Here is a 12,010-nt window from a genome sequence, read left to right on the forward strand (position 1 = left end):
AGCTCTTGGTTTTGTCATCAGATACAATTTTCTGTGACAGGAGTTTTCAGGAGTGTTTGTGTTCAGGTTCAGTTAAACTGGTGGATTTTGTGTTTGTTTGTTTGTTTGTTTTCCCCACGATTCTGTCTGATGCTGATTGAAATTATTACCAGAACACTTAAAAGTTTTAATAGAAAAGCTATCTTTCTTTAGTTTCTGTTCTGTATTTTTCACCATCCACTGATGTTCTAGATACTTAATGATCAGGCTTTATACCAAAATTTGGCATGATCCTGCTCTAGCAACACAACGTTACTGTGCATGAAATTCCTAATGGTTAAGGCAAGAGGTCAGTCCTCGATGTTTACTGTTCTCCTCTGTTTGTTGTTCATCATTTATACTGACTTAGTGCTTTCTGATGTGTTCATAAGGTTTAGCTCAAGTAGATGATGCAGCATTAAATTAGCTTCTTATTTATTCTCAGATTTGTAATGCGCAGCTGTCCCTGTTTCTCACATGTGAGCCCAGTTATACCAGTAGAATCTCCCTTCTTCAGTGAGGTCACGTGAGGAAGGACGTGAAAGCCCAGAATTTGGGGGTCTGCAAGATACAGTTCCTCTGTGTACCCTTCTCACTACTTACAGGAACTGGCTATTAAAATGCACAGCAATGTCTGCAGGCCAGGGGAATTAAAAAAAAAGACTACTGAGTGCAGACAGGACACCAGACTTTCATAACTTAGTGGGAAATGTTAACTTTCTGTTTGGAGAGAGGTCTGGGCACAGAGACCCACATATTCTTCACTAGGTATGGTAGAGTAATTTGCTGTATCCTGAACTAAAGGTAGAGGTCCCACTTGCATTAAACACAACAGCAACTTTCTATTTCAAGAAAAACCACAGGCAATGTATCAAATCTTGCTGAGTTCACACAGTGCTGCTTTTATGGCCAGGTGGAGCATTACACTCTGCTGCCTTGCCTGGTTATCGAGACCATAACATCTCACCTAATGATTTCTCCCTTAATCCTCTACCTTGATTGAACCATAGGATGTCATTTATAGATGTGTTTGTCTCCAGCTGAGACTGCATCAAAGAAAACCTATATTATCCTTAGGTGAATTAGAATGTTTTTGTCCCACTATCAAAAGTAAACATTTTTAGTCTGTCTTTTGTGTAATTTAAACTTTTATCTAACTTAAAATTTCAGCCACTGAATCTTGCCATCTGATGGTCTGGAGGTTTAAAGATCCTTTTATGATCAGGAGTCTTTCCCCTACCAGTACTTCTGTTCTGTGATGAGGTGACTTCTGAGTTCTCAAAAAAAAAAAAAAAAAAAAAAAGATATCTAGCCATTTTAAAAAATATACTCCCTGGTAAGAATCACACTTACTAGAGTTAAAAGTCATTTCTTTAACGAAATTTTTCTGGACTTCATAATGTAAATGCATTATCTGTAAGAAGGGATAGTAGAGGTTACTACATTCATATACTATATCATGTTAGTACAACCTATTTACTTCTATTCTGTAGTATTTCCATTCTCGTTCTGGTTTTCTCTGCTTGCTCAACTTCCTGTGTTTAGTTCCTCTTGTGTGTTTTCAGTGTCAGTGGAAGCACTCTGCTGTCGTGAGATTGTCTTTCTGTGGGCTGAGGCCTAGCTCCACCAGAGAGCAGTTCTCTGTGGGTAACCCACAGAGAGCCCTGGCAAGTACCCTGGTGCAGGGGATCTGGCCCTTTATTAGTTTAGAATACAAGTCCTTTGCAGGATATGACCATACTCTGATATGTCTTTTAAATTAAACGTAAGGTGTTGAAGAAGCAGAGATTAAAAAAAAAAAAAAAAAAAAAAGTAATTATAATCCCAACCATTACTCAAAAAGCTCAGTAAACTGGAGTCATCAAACTTGTATTTAAAAAAAAAAAAAAAAAAAAAAAGGCACAATTGCCAATGGACATGCCTATACACAACTTATTTGCTATATATAGCACACAGCACAATATTGAGTTCTCCGGTCAGATACTGCAGAAACTTGCACTCTGTGTGGGTGGCAGTGTGCACAGTTATGAATTTATGAGAGCCTTGGTAAGCCATGTTTAAGAAGCATGGGCATTTTCATACTATAAAGAGAAGTTAACAGGAATATCTGAGATATTAAGAGAGGAGGAGGTTCCTGTCTTTTCGTTGTCATGTTATGGACAGAAGTCACAAGGTACTTAGCAGCATGTTACTGAGACTGTCAGAAATGCCAAGTGCTAAAGTTGCAGTGGAAGTGCATTCAGTTTGATACCAGCAGGAGTTTGTGGTGTTCACTGGCCCTTAGGAGAAGGTGCAAAGGTCAGAAAAAATAGATTTTATCTCTAGTACTTTTTAATATTTTTTTTCCAGCTGGTAAAAAGAAAAATCTACTTCATGTTCAAATAGTGGTAGATTAGGAGTTCCTGAACTGGAGAAACATTAATGTCATTGACATGTAAGTCAACAGGTTTCCAGTTTTGACTTGAAAATCCTAACATTTATGTTAGCGTTCACACAGGAATTTTATAACCTAACATTTGAAAGCTGTATGTTTGCTTCTACATTTATGGAAACTTAACACGTGAAAAATCATTGCACTGTCTTTATTCCTGATCTGAGCTGTAATATGCTTGTTGTGCTTCCTGGAAGTCAGTCCTAGTCATTTCTGCTTCTCATTTTCTGTGCTGGTGGAGGTCTTTGCCCTTCCAGTCTTTCTCACAAACAGCACTTGACACAAGCTAGTCAGCTTTCCTAAAAGTCAGTGGCCTCCTGTCTTGAATAAAGCCTGGAGAGTCAGCTTTGTAATCTTTCCAACACATTTTCAAGTGTCTTACTACTCTGCAGTGTAAACAGCTGCCATCGCTGTAACTGGCAATCTTTGCACCCCATTTGCTACGCTGAATTGAGAGGACTGAAGGGCTGATGAAGCCTGAACTGGATTCTCCAGGATGTGGAGAGCAGGCAGTTAGAGAACAGACTAAAAGAAACGTGTGAGCTTTTGGGACTGCTTGGCCAGTCTGTGCCTGAGATGCAAGTGTGTTGGAAGAAGGGCAAGCAACAGGTCAGACCTTGTTATGGTCTGTCCTCATCTCTGCCCAATTCACTCTTTCTTCTGCAGTGAAAAGAGAAAGAAAGGGGAAAAAAAACACACACACACACTACAAACTCAATAGAACTTCTATAAAATGCCTGTAATGAAATCAGTTTTCTCTTATCAATTTCAATTATTTTATCATGTTAAATATAATCTGTAAATGTTTTAGTGAAGGGACAGCTTTCCTGAGAAACCACTTATATTTGAGCAAAAAAAAAACAAAGTATTAATGAAATATATCTTGAAGGGAAAACTTTAAGTGAAACTCTTCTGCTGTGTAAGATGTTTGTCTTATCCTCATAGGAAAAATCTGTGTTACCAGAATTTGTTTTAAAGGTCACCTGCTCATCTCCAGATTATTTGTAGGACTTGTTTGTGTGAAACTGTATTGAAAAGCAGACACAGACTCTGTGGTTTCCACTGGAAGCATTTATTCACTGGTTGATAAAACTAAAGAGCCTTTCCTCCTTCTCAGGTGCATATTTCCTTATTTACATGCAGAGTGGTGTTTTCTAATAGAAGTATTTTTGCTTATTTCTTCTTTCTCTTTTTGTCTGGAATCAGTCAAAATACTGCAGTGCTTTACTCCCTCTTCTCCATTCATTTTATCTGTTCTCTGTTCTTCACTAAGCAATCTTTTTAATAACATCTGTATACTTCCACTTCTTTCAGTCTTTAATTCACACTTTATGGCTGTAACAATCCTCTTCTGTTCTCTCCTTTTTATTTACATGTAATTCCTTCCCTAACACAGCCATTATTGTGTTTGTGCTCGCCATATTGTGTTGTCTTTGAATTTTTATCTCATGTTTCCTGCAAATATCAGCAGTACAGTTCTAGTTCTGGTGTGTGACTGGCGTGCTCCCAGTTTTTGCGTTTTTCTTAGGCTGTAGTTCACAGCTGCAGTAGTTTGTGTATATTCTTGGGAAAGCTGATTTTACTTATAAAATTTGTTTATTAATATGTTTTATTGATTATCAAATAGCTGTCAGTAATTTTCAGAGATTTTTCCACATTTGTGTCATTTGCTAATTTAGACAATATTTTTGGTGCTCCTTCTTTCAGTTAATTAACATGGAAAATGCTGGTGACGATTTGCTTTGAGAAAAGAAAGTAGAGATTGCAAAACAGTTCTTATTCTATTGGTGTATGTAGCTTAAAATAATGTTCATTTTAATTACCCTATACAGTGTGGCACTTTGGGATAGAAAGACATACTAGGAGAAAACTTATTATGAAAATACTAATATTCAGTTTAGCATGTATGTTTACGTTTGGTGAATGTAGGGTGATATGTAGTCTCCTTGTTGAATCAGGTTTTTTACTTCTGGACTTTGGGTCTTTCTCACAGATCATCTCTAAAACATATAAAAAAGAAAAAAGGATTTGAAAAATTGGAAAAAGGGATTCATTCTGCTGCAGAGAGGGGTCTTTGTTCCCGTTCCTGTTCAATTTCTATCTCCTGTGCCCCAGAAAGGTCATCCCATTACTTGGTCGTGGCCTGGGAGAGGGGTTTCCCTAGAGCCTTGAACAGGGCCTGCTACTGAATAAGCTTGTCCCTAGAGAGAGGAGTGAAGAGAAAAGGTGATGGGGCAAAGCTGGATTGTGTGGGATAGTCATTAGTTCCTCACAATTTCCACCTTATTCCCCTATGGCTACAACCAGTCTCTAACACTTACCTTCTCAGTGTCTGGAGAAGCCATAAGTTTATGATCAGTCTTGTCTTTAAGGAAAATAATGTGGGATAATGGGAGGTGATGGAAATAGAAGGAGAAAAGAAAATAATTGTTTCCTCATTAAGATCCGAACAGAGTAGATGCAAAGCTGCAAAAGTTGTTTTGTGGGCTTGAAAATTACTTTAAGATGCTTCATCCAAAGCTTTCTTAAAGAGTTTGCAAATCCCAACGCTGAAATAGAAGGTGAAAGATTGCTGATCTGTGATGTCAGAGGTGTTTGTGCATATACTTTGCCTTTTGTGTATATGCTTTGCCTTTTACAAGTAGAAAACCCCTGAACAGTTGCAATTTCAGGTGCAAACCCACCTGGGATCTGGCGCTGTGTAAACAGGAGGGATGGGAACTCAGAAGCTGAAGCTTAGGTGTGTTTCCCTCTTGTTCCCTGTTGGGCAGGCAGTGCTTCAGATGCTTGTCAGGGTACTGAGTTAAAGCAACGTCATTTATCTTGCTTTAAAAAAAAAAAAAAAAAAAAAAAAAAAAAAAAAAAGGAAGCACTTGGGCTGGAGGTTGTAGCAAAAAAATTGTTATTTGTGCTTTTTTTTTTTTTTTGTATTTGCATGATAGTTCAGTGCCTGGAGGAGTTAAGCCATAGGATGTTGCTGAGAGAAGAGTATTTATTGCTGAGAGAAGAGTATTTATTGCAGCAGAAATAAAATTACAGAAAAAAAAGTAAAGTACTCTAGGGGAAAAAGAGTAAATCTAGCATGACAGATATTTGGTATTAAGCATGCTTAATATTCAGTTTAGTCCCATATGACGTGTTTATGACCAGTGTGTGTGCCCCAGCAAAGGCAGTGCCTAAAAACGTATCTGTTAATTAGTTTTGATGCAAGAAGTGGAGAGGGCGCGTGCATTCGTCCTCTGCATCAGCAGCCCGATTTGCTTGTCAATGGAGGAAGATGCAGAAAGGATCTCGAGTATTGTGGGTTCGGGTTTCTTCAGGAGTCGGACCCTGAAAAATCGGAAGATCGGAGGGAGGGGAGTTGCTCTGACGATTATCATAAAGCGCTGCTAATGTAGCCCGGGCACCACGTGACTGCAGAAAAAGCTATTATCTCAATGAAAAGGAAACTGCTTTTTAGAGCAGCAACAGAACAGAAGCAGGAGGAATTTTCGAGTACTCCACCATGCTGGATTGTCAAAGGGAGCTCTCTCTGATCAGCAGTTAGGGAAGGATTAGTGCGGCCAGTTTGTCAGCTGTCATTAGAAGCAGATGACAGAGATGATAAGCTGCTGTGTGCGCACGTCCTCACTCAGCATGTGCTTTGGTTTACATCGAGACATAACACTGGTTTGGGATAATGCAGAGCTGATATTTTTAAGGCTGTAAATTTACTGGTAATTGCTTTTTTTTTTTTTTTTTCTTTTTTCTGTTTTTTTTCTCCTGTTTTTAATAAAAAGCAAGTGTGATGGATGGGGGATTTATCTACATCTTGATCTGAAGACGCAGGAAAACTAGTAGGATCTGCCTTGAACTGCAAAGGCTGGAAGACAACAAGGTGTGTTTCTGAAGTGCTGTGACTTCATTGTCCTTACTGCTCTCTTTCTGCACGTCTCTGTGCCCCTGCGTGTTCATCGGAGGTTTCTGGATTTTGCTAGGGGTGGGAGGTTGCTTTTGGGGAGCGGGAGGAACAGCTAATTTCTTTTTGAGCAAGGGAGTTTAAAGCTATTGTTTCTAAGTAACAAATATAAAGAAATAATGTAAAATTGGTTCTCCAGTTTCAGTAGTTTTCCCCCTTTTTAATGGCTACAGGTGTACTTGTGGTTGTCTGTGACAGTTTTATGGGTTTATGTGGCTAAATATATCTTAGTCAGTGTGCAGGAAATACTTTTGTAAGCAAGTTTTCTGGCGTCCAGAATAATACACAAACCCATCTATATTTTCCCACTGTCAAGAGGAGGTGGAGCCCACGAGTGCCTTTTTCATTGCAGTAATTACCATTCAGTATTCAGTAATTTCTATGCACATGAAAAAGTACAGAGGAAGTCAGACTGAGACATTTTTGCTCTAAAGCTTTCTCTTTCTGACCAAGAGCTTAAGTAGACAAAACACATGGAAACATTTGCAGTTATATAACTTTCTCTATTTTCTAATCTTAATAGTTTTCTTTACAAGTCTGTGACCCCGCAAACAGAATGACATTCAGTTAATCTTCAGACCTCGTATTTATCTCATGGTTATGCGTGCTGATGTCATTGAATACCTTGGCAGTATTTACTTTTCTGTTAACCTTGGGAGGGTAACATTTAAATTTGCAGATGAATTTAATAATAATATCCCCTGAAAAAATGTTACTTGCAGCAAGGGAAGATGGTGTGCTGTCTCCCCTGCCTGGGAAGTTATTGAAAGCTTGTTTGTTTTATTTTCCTGTCATACCCGGCATTAAGCCCAGCATTGTGCTTTACCTCATAGCAATAACAGTGATCCTGCACTACAAAAAAATGATAAAATGAGATGTTGGGATTCGCGTGGGAGCACTGATTGTAACTTCTCTACAATGTTGCCTCCCAAGTTAACGGCAGGCTTGCAAGGATAGGTATAACAGGTCATTACTGCAGTGCACTGGCAGCTTACTCAACGTGTGCTTTCCCGGATCCCTATTGCAATAGCGGTGGTGACTATCACGCGTCAGATCCCTTTAATAATTAATTAAATGCACACAGGAAATGCCGTAGTTTATTTTCTTCAGGACTTTGAAAAACTCGTGCTGCTTTGAGATAGGAGGGGGAAGGAAAATATTATGGTTCCCAGATTAACGGAGCGTGCGTTTGAAGCTACTTTACTTCATACTGTGAGGACAGAGACAGAAACGCAAACAAGCCGGCGCTATTTATTTGCTTGCCCTCTTTTGTCTCTGCCGGGCTGCTGGAAACGCGGCCCTGCTGCAGGCCGGAGCGTGGGCCTGGGCCTGGGCCCAGCATGCGGCACCACTGGCCAGCACCCGGCGAGCCCCTTGCCTTCCTGGCAGCAAACGGAGAAGCCACCAGAACAATGAAACTTCCTCTCCCTGCTGCCTGGGGTTCCTTTCTTTCGCTGCGGAAGACCTCACAAGAGAGCGGGGGCTGAGCAGCACTAGCTGCAAGGGTGGCAGCTATGTTTTGGGGGAAAATAGAACTTTACCGCTGGTGCAATCATTCGTATTTGCCTGTATTTGACATACTAAGGGAAAAAAACTTCAAACAATATCAGCCTTTTGGATAGACTGCTTTTTAAATGGCTCTGGGTTCTCACAAAGCTCAAAAGTCCAATATTTCCTTTATAACTAATTCTTTAACTATGGTATGTAGCCCATCGAAAACTTCAAGTGCTATGTTTGACCAGAGGAATATTATTTTGCCTTTTACCCACACTTCAAAATTCATGTATGCTAACAGGCAAAAGGTTGCGTTGGTAACAATCAAAAGATGCGGCTGTCTTCTTTCATTCCTTTAGTTAGTTTGATTGTTTGTTTGCCATCTCTGTAAGGGAACATTCTTGTATAAGGTAGGAGGGAATGCATTAGTGCGTTGCAAAATATACTGTGCTATAAGAAAACAAACAAACAAAAATACTTCTTGGAAAATCTGAGCTGGGGAACTACTTTGAAAATGGCTTTTCACTCCAGAGGTCTAACCACGATACTTAATAACAAATGCTATGCTGAAGTCAGCTGGCTGGTTATTTTTTGCAGCACCATATTATTTATGTTGTGTTAGTAACCAGGACAGGGGGGAAATGAGGACAGGTGTGAAGACAGCCTTGATGATCAAAACCTCCTTCATTAATAAACTGAATACATTTGCTAGTGCACTATGGTAAAATATCCCCATAATTATTATGACAAAGCTGAGCTAAGGACTGGGGAATGGGTCTACAAGCCAAGCTCATAAGAGAGCAGAGTGCAGGGGAACACCATCCATAAGCTGATGATCGTTGTACCTCTGAGGGCATCCTGCTGGATTCCTGGTTGCCATTCCTGACTCATACCCACTTGGCTCTGGCAGGCCTAGAAGAGAGTCTGAATTGGACTAAAAAATTATTCATAGCAGATAAAGCTTGAGGTCTTCAAATCTTATTCCTCACATTCATTATCTACTATACATGCTGTCCCCAAACAAACCATAAGATATTGTGTTGCTCTTTTTTTCTTATTTCTGATATCAGAAGACTCAGGAATGAGAAATGATGATTCCTCATTTCTTAATCACAGTCATGTTGTGATTAAGCAACCATCTAATACTAGATGTCAGTAAGAAATGTCTGTTAAAACTTCATGGTAATATTTTTTATTTTTTTTTTCCAGTTCAGCCAGCTTTAAATGCATGCTATTTTGCACTTTGGGGCAGTATATTGCAGCCTTCTGATCAACCACTTTTATGAATGCAGTGAATATTTATTCTCCACTTTTGTAACTATATTTAATTATATTCCAAAATTAAAAATACACAGAATATACACTCATTCTTTCTTACGAGTGTTATTCTTCTTTACCATAAATGGTTTAATTGTTAATGCAAATTATTTTCAGTTTATTTTTATGAAGAGAGTAAAATGAGTGGTAACAGTCAGCTTTAGTTGTAGAGCAGCCTTGTTTTCCTTGGGCTGCAGGATTCCAGCATAGTTGTGACAGGCCCATGGAGTGATTTATGTTATACAAAAGAGCGAAATAACAGTTTGACATCTTCCTCTCATAGGCTAGAAGGAAAATCCAAGCTTCAGTGAAGTTGGTGATAAAATTCTGATTTATTTCAATTGAGTCATAATATACCCCCGTTTTTTTTCCAAAATGCCATTTCTGCTGTTAACAGAGCTATGGCAAGCTTATAGGGTTTTGCCTGGAAGTGGTGGGGAAACCAAAGTTATGCATATGGATTAAAGAATAAATTAGGCACAAATGAAGACAAGTTCGGAGGAAAGAAGAGGGGCAGGATACCAGAGCCAAGATGGCTCATGAACCTCCAATTTTCAGAAATAGAGGAAAGGGTCATTCTGCAGTTGTCTTGAAGTTTTTCTCAAAACATCTTCTATTAACTTCCATGTCAGACAAACCACTACATAAATTTTAGTCTCTAACTTGATGTGTTGAGCCACTCTTACATATGTTGTATTTGGTCATAGGCTGCATTCCTCTCCATATGCTTGTGGATATGAAGTTTGTGCCCACAAGGTTGTATTCCCTGAGAGCTGACTAACTAAAGCAAATAGGTTCTTATTAGTTATGTTTTCTTTTTAGATGGTTAAAGATTACAATTAAACTTTCTTCTTCTGCTATTGATAGTTGCTGTATTTCACTGAGGCATATAGAAGAGTATGAATGAAGACTGATATAAACATGGAATTTGAAGTCATTAATAATTGTTTTTTGTGTTCACAGATCAGTTTTTGAACTTATGGTTCTATTAAGAACATACCTGGTTAGGGTGTACAGACTGCTGTAGACAGTTATATTTCTATCCAGTTATTTTTTTACCTAGAACATCATATGTGTTTGCAACAAACTTTTGTGTGGCTCTGACATCATTTATTTTATGAATTTGTATCTCTGAGCTTAATCACAACTTGTACAGTTAATGCTCTCAATATCTTTGACAAGACTTTAATATACATCCATATTAAGATTAAAAATACGTATTTCTGCATGTTGGCAGTTGATACAAGTGTATGCACTCCCATAGTGCATATGCCATCAAGGTAGTATGCACTCGAGTGCATATTAACTGGATTGTTCGTCAAGCTTTAAATAATAAGAGTTGTTTGTTTGTTTTAATTTCAAACTCTTATGCTGCTGCTCCAGTGTAAGTGGAGGATACTGCTATGAGTATGATTCAGAAAGCACCAGCTGAGGGGAGCTAGCTACTCCTCTCACACAAATATGGGGTCAGACATGGGGCCAAAGCTAGGACTGCTGTCTCCCATGGCAGTGCCACCCAGGACTGCATCCCTGTCATCAGGACACTCCCCAGGACCAGGGCTGAGCAAGCTGAGCCACCTTCAGCTGAGGAGGGCACTGAATTTTCCTGCTCTAAATTCATTTCAGAGGCAGAGGCAATGGCCAATCCAGTCATTGTACAGAAGAGGATGACCTGGGTGTATAATTTCAGTAAGTGGTGCAGAGCTCTGAACCTCATATGGGCACCAGCTTGACTCCTGACTGATGGAGGGCACCATAAAACCACAGAACGGCCGAGGTTGGTAGGGACCTCTGGGGGCCACCTGGTCCAACCCCCTGCTCAGGCAGGGTCACCCAGAGCAGGCTGCCCAGGACCATGTCCAGATGTGAAGCTGAATTTACCTCTCAAGCAGCTGTAAACATTCCTATGCCCATGGTTATTTGTGAAGCTGAGTACAAGGATATATTTAAATTGAATATAGATGCATTTGACTGGTCCACTGTTAAATTCTAATATATTCTTACAAACTGTTAAACTAAATGCATGCATATGAGCTTATCAATAACTATTTGGAAAAGTGTGTTAGTATACAGGTGTATCTTGTAAGTATATGTAAGGTAAGTTATTTTTTCACCATGATAACAACACCAAAATATGTAGAACTACTTTAGGTAATGTTTTAGCTACACTTCCTGCAAATCACAGTTTTAATTAAGTGCTTGGTATTTAGCATCTTGGCATTCAGATGAATGACCTGAAGTTTCAGTGTGCTTCATACAAATAGGCAATTTGGTAGAAGACAAAAACAAATATCTTAGTGCTGCAGCTGAGTGCAAGTTTGAGCCATGAGTTTGATTCTTGATTAGGTACAAGAGATGATATATAGAACTAGACTACTGAACTGCAGCTAAAATTTCAGTAAGATTATGTATTTTCAATACCAGTACCTAATCTGAGACTGGAGGAACATGATTTTGATGACCCGGTTAGAGCTGTGAAAGGTGGCATGCAGAACAAGCATCTCTTGCTGAGGCTCAGTGCAAGCTTGGGTTATACTTAGCTCAGTAGCTGAGTGTTAGCTCTTGAGTCATACAGCCATGTAGAGATGCTAAGCTGATCCTAGTGACCAGGAGGACCAGTGTGAAGTCATTGAAACTGGAGTTGATAAATGATAGAACTCAAATTCAAATATGATCTGTTGGATAATTTTGTTCATTATTACATACAACTGATATAGAAAAGTCATGCTGTTTTCTCTGGTTCACCCTCTGCTTTTCACTTTTTACTTGTAAGGGACCCAGTTTCCTGAGCT

The 12,010-nt window shown here is 39.1% G+C and overlaps 1 protein-coding gene across 3 annotated transcripts in view; it reads left to right on the plus strand.

The window, feature by feature from the left end:
• The window catches only part of NCOA2 (nuclear receptor coactivator 2), a 197,874-nt gene that overhangs the window by 95,545 nt on the left and 90,319 nt on the right, over positions 1 to 12,010 (plus strand). The window contains exon 4 of one of the 3 annotated variants that reach the window (XM_038173626.2): positions 6,229 to 6,326. The exons of the other annotated variants lie outside the window; for them this stretch is intronic. The gene's annotated coding sequence lies outside the window, so the exon portion shown is untranslated. The remainder of the gene's footprint in view (positions 1 to 6,228; positions 6,327 to 12,010) is intronic. 3 annotated transcript variants of the gene reach the window in all.

This window comes from Anas platyrhynchos, chromosome 2, assembly GCF_047663525.1.
Source record: "Anas platyrhynchos isolate ZD024472 breed Pekin duck chromosome 2, IASCAAS_PekinDuck_T2T, whole genome shotgun sequence".
In the NCBI taxonomy this organism is placed as follows: Eukaryota; Metazoa; Chordata; class Aves; order Anseriformes; family Anatidae; genus Anas; species Anas platyrhynchos.